The following is a 5517-nucleotide window of genomic DNA, read 5'->3' on the forward strand; positions in this document are numbered from 1 at the left end:
CTTAAAATTTTCCCCTTGGTTGCTACGGTCTTCATAATTATTATTAAATGTAATCAATTTTCCAAGAAACACGCTCCAGTTTTGTACTGCCTAAACAACCTTGCATTATGATCTTTTCTCCTTTTGAATGTATTTTCTTGGACTACATTTCCAGAAATAGAATTACTGAATAAATGGTTTGGAAATATTTACGGCTCATTATATGAAATGCCAAAGTTTTTCAAAAAAGAGTTTAAAACAATTTCTATCTCATAATATAGTATGTATATCAGTTTTAGTTATTCTCCACTACTATGCATTACATTTAATTATACTTTATTCTTTTTATTTTACTGTCCCACTTCCAGACTCAAAGAAGATCATAGCTTCCTGGAGAATTAGGAGAGTGTATCTATTACTGTTGTATTTATTTACTTCTCTATAACATTAGAACGATGACTAACACATACTAAGCAAACATTAAATGTTTGTTGCATTGATTTGAATTAATCATGGGAATTCTTTTTGCAGTTACAGAAACTGCCAAATTACTTCATGTTTTGGTGAATTACTTTATTATGATTTTAGCTTTTTTTCATTAACTGAGACTCGTGTTCCTCTTTTTAGTGCTTTTTTGTTTTTAATGAAATGCTTCATGATTTTCTGTGTCATCCTTAAAAGAGGACATGTTTATTTTCTCTGGATTGTGCCAATTTTAAGATATTTTCTGCCAAAGCATGCATCATTTAATTTAATTTTACTCCTTCAGTAAGCAATTATATGACTGAGTTTACAGTTAGCATTTGAGATACAATTGAGGTTAAACATTTTTGATGTGTGTTTATTAAAATGATATTCTTCATTTTGTGAGTTGTTTGCTCTTGAGTTTGCCCATTTGCATCTGGAGTTTTATTTGTAAAATAATTATAATTAAATTTTAAACTTTTCCTATTACATTTTGCTCTACATTTTTTTTAGCCTTTTTCAATTTTTATTTATGGCTAAAATTCAGAAATTTCAAAATTTTATAGTCTCATTTGTTTTGAGGGGGGCAGATACCTCTTTTTCTTAGATAGTTCAAAGGTTATTGACTACTGCTTAGCACTGCCACGATAGGCTAAATGTCCAGTTTTATTCTATTGGCGGCATTAAGGACATTATTAATGCTTTGTATAATGATATATTGTACTTTTAGAGTATATTTAGGGGTGGGATATTATTAGTTTGAATAGTCTGCATAGATTTTTTTTAAAGTGGGAAAACAATTATCTATGCATATATTAATTAAAAACATTTTCTTTTATTTTGATGTATGGGTCAGTTTTTAGTTTTTTCTACTTTTCAATATGATGTAATATGTTGATTTTTGTGCCGTACTCTTTCATCTATTGATTGTTTAGCATATATTTTAATATTTGCTAAGCCTAGTTTCTCCCTTGTTTGAGACGATTCTGAAACATGTTTTATTAATTAATAATCCAAATAAAATTTGTCACCTGAAGGCTATAGTCCAAAAAAGAGCTTATAATTTTGGTTGGGGTTTCATTAAACATTCACATTATTTTGGGGAGGTCCAAAATTATATATGACTGTTTTTCCATCCAGGAGCATGATTATGTGTGTCTACTTATTAAAGAATAAAGTTTCTTTCCAATAAAGCTTTATAATTTTTGTAAAGTATGCCCTATATCTCTCATTTATGTTTTCAAGTTAAGATTGCCACTTTAGTTACTATTATGATGAGATACTTTTTAAATTTTTTTTATTTTTTTGAGATAGCATCTCACTCTGTCACCCAGGCTAGAGTTCAGTGGCAGATGTCTGCTCACTGCACCCCCACCTCCCCACTTCAAGTGATTCTCATGCCTCAGCCTCCCGAGTAGTTAGAATTACAGTCAAGTACCAACCCACCATGCCTGCCTATTATTTATTTATTTATTTATTTATTTTAGTAGACAGGGTTTTATCATGTTGGCCAGGCTGGTCTCAAACTCCTGACCTCAAGTGATCCACCTGTCTCAGCCTCCCAAAGTGTTGGGATTACAGGTGTGAGCCACGGCACAAGGCCTAATTTTTTTATTTTTTTAAGACAAGGTCTTACCCTGTCGCCCAGGTTGGAGTGAAGTGGTGTGATCTCAGCTCACTGCAACCTCCGCCTCCTGGGCTCAAGCGATCCTCCCACCTCAGTCCCCCAAGCAGTTCGGACCACAGGCGCTTGCCACCAGGCCCAGCTAATTTTTTTGTAGAGATGGGGTTTTGCCATGTTGCCCAGGATGGTCTCGAACTCCCGAGCTCAAGCGATCCTCCCACCTCAGTTTACCAAAGTGCTGGGATTATCCACATGAGCCACTGAGCCCAGCCTGGTGTTATTATTTTTTTTTAGTGTTATATTATTATCCTGTCTCATTCATATATTGATTACATGTAATAGTTTGATTTCTTGAAAATGACATGCATCTTCTTTTCCTGTAGGTGTGTAATTTCCTTTCAGTATGTGTTAACAGTTGCTTCAGGGTAGACACTATCATGACAAGTTATCATGAGAATGTCCTTCCATTGAACAATTGTGGGATTTTTGAGCTAAATTTGCTAGGTCGTAATAGATTAGTCTATCATTCTATTCAATCTCATATACCATTTTTTAAAGATCTGCAATGAAGCAGAAGGAAAAGTAGCTACAATGAAGTTAGAGATTTGCTCAAATATTTCATGGCCTTAAGCCAAAATGCTTATGGGAACTCTGTCTGATGCGGCAACGCCTACCGACTTCTTGCATTTCCTGAAGGGTGGTTAGAAAGGGATGCCCATCATTTCTTGTGGGTTGGTCAGATTTCCCAACACTTCCTGCCTGATGTAGGTGTCTGGGTATGGTTGGGGTTTGGAGCAGTGTTCTCATGATCTAACAGTCAGACTTTCACTTATTTCCCTTTTTGCCATCCAGCTTCTTGTCTTTTTTTATCAGTGGTTTCTCTATGCTATGGCACAGCTTATCTAGAACTCTCGAAGCTGAAAAAATGTTGCACAGACTAAAAAAGGAAGCTGGGGTTTGAATACTTTTGTTTCAGACTTTTTAAAGCAATCTTCCTGTTTTATGCCTTCCCCTCCCCACATCCCGACTCCCTGTCCTCTGCAGATAGTGGTTACCTTCAATTCCTGAGCCTTTCTGGAGTTTTATGGCACAAATGGACTTATTTATCCTGGCTTCTTTCCAAGAATTCACTTACCTATCTGTTACTATTATTCCATCCGTAAGTCAGCTTTCAAAATTTTATTGGTCTCATTAGAGTGCTTTTGTTTTCTCATCTTATTTGTCCTTGTAGGCTAATGATTTTTTTTTTAAACTGAGTGTCATTTTAGTTAGGTTTGGGGAGGGAGCAGAGGTGCACATGTCTGCCATGTTTTTTAGGAAGTATCTGTCATGATATATTTTTATACTGTCTGCAGTGGACAGAGCCAATGAACTCCCTGGCATCAGTTTTTCTGTACTCATTGTTAACAAGACATCAGATTACCAACTATGTGATTTTGGAAGAGTAAGCCATTATTAACCCACACTAACCATCATCATTGTAGGCGAAGAAGGTGAAATATTTTCCAGCTCTTGGCTTTATTTTCCCTTGTGGAGGGACTTCAGGTGGAATAATGCTCCCCACTTCTCACTCAGTCCTCCTTAAGGAAAACGAATGACATCTGATTATGAGGTAGAAAAATAAAGTAAGTGTTCTCCAGTCAGTCCTATTTCTTCTTATTAGGTTTTCTCCCCTCAGCAAGGCAGCTTGGAATAAACTCAGTGATACAGGCTTTGTCTCTGTGAGGGTCTCCAGACATCTATAGTTGAAATGTGAGCAAATTCATTTGGCCACAAGCTAAACTATGTTCCCTATCCAGCCAGTCAGTAAAAAGGCTGACATCTCCATAGGTCCATCCTCTGTGTTTTATTTTTCACTTGCTTCTAAACTTGGGCAGGAAAGAAACAGCTATTATATATCTACTTTCATCTCCACCCTCGAAACAAATAAACAAAACCCAGACCAGCAGGTTAATCCTATTCCTCATGTGGCAATATTTGGTTTAACAGTGGACATGGAGTCTGGACCTAAACCATTAGTGCTTAACATTCCTCTGACCATGGTGATGGGTTCAGGGTTGGGCAGCATCTATGTTGCTTCTGCAAAGTAAAGACCATGACTTTCCTTCGAATTTTTTAAACATCAAAACATGTTTATTGTTTCTCTGGATGGTTTTGTGAGAAGCCATTATACTGGGAAAAACTGCAGCAATTTTGCACCCATGACAAACCCAGCAAACACATGAAGGACGAATTGTCCTTGGAGGAAGAGCAGAGGATGGAGATAGACCCCAGATAGAATTCCTCCTGAAGTCTATACTACTCCTAGAGTTTTCATTTGTGTGGTGTATTAGTCTGTTCTATGCTGTTAATAAAGACACATCCAAGACTGGGCAATTTATAACGGAAAGAGGTTTAATTAACTCACAGCTCTGCAGGGCTGGGGCAGCCTCAGGAAACTTACAATCATGGTGGAAAGGGAAGCAAACATGTCCTTCTTCACATGTTGGCAGCAAGGAGAAGAATGAGTGCCCAGCAAAGGGGGAAGCCCTGTATAAAACCATCATATCTCATGAGAACTAACTCACTATCACAAGAACAAGATAGGGGAGACCACCCCCATGATGCAATTTTCTCTACCTGGTCCCTCCCGCAACATGTGGGGATTATGAGAACTACAATTCAAGATGAGATTTGGGTGGGGACACAGCCAAACCATATCATGTGGCTTAACACATTTCTTTCTATGTTTAAACTCACTTGAAGTGGGTTTCTTACCATTAAGAGTATCTAATCACTGCATTGTTGAGTTTGCTTTTCTAGGATTTCTGTAAAATTGTCACATTTTAATTACAAGTGAGTTTCCAAACAGTGTTTCCCAGAACATAAGCGTTATGCCCAGTCTGCTCAAGCAAAATCTCTGCTCTTGGGTTCAGATTTACTTTCACAAGTCAAAATTGGTTTCATCCTGGATTAAGTTTGACCTAGCCTTAAGGCAGGATACATGGTGGGCCACATGGCATGAATGGCAACAACGAATCAGAGGAATTAGCAGACTTACTTCATTGCTAAGATGGACATAGTCTCAGGAGATGAGACAAGATGAGCATGAGCCACCTCAATTCATGGAAGCAGCATGCTCTGGCAGCCCTTTCAGCTTTTACACCTTGTAAGATTCATGACATTCTCCTCATATTCACATGACTGGCCCTCATTCTCCAGTACAGTAGAATTTCACTGATACTTGTTACTCAATAAACAATTTCAGCAATGAGGATCAAATGTATGGTCTGGAATGTAGTAACCACAGATGAATTCTCAATAATCTAGGGTCTAGTCTGCTCCTGTGACTCCTTTAATTAATATGCAAGAAAGATTTTAAGAATACCAAATCCTAGCAATGAAGTAAGTCTCTTAATTCCTCTGATTTGTTGTTGCCATTCATGCAATGTGGCCTATCATGTATCCTG

General features: G+C 37.3%; 1 non-coding gene across 1 annotated transcript; it reads right to left on the minus strand.

Moving 5' to 3' along the window:
• Window positions 1–616: 616 nt before the first annotated feature.
• LOC115833188 lies at window positions 617–718 on the minus strand. The gene has a single exon (XR_004028633.1). It is a non-coding gene; the product is annotated as a U6 spliceosomal RNA (small nuclear RNA).
• Window positions 719–5517: the final 4799 nt, after the last annotated feature.

Source organism: Nomascus leucogenys, chromosome 25 (genome assembly GCF_006542625.1).
Source record: "Nomascus leucogenys isolate Asia chromosome 25, Asia_NLE_v1, whole genome shotgun sequence".
NCBI classification, from domain to species: domain Eukaryota; kingdom Metazoa; phylum Chordata; class Mammalia; order Primates; family Hylobatidae; genus Nomascus; species Nomascus leucogenys.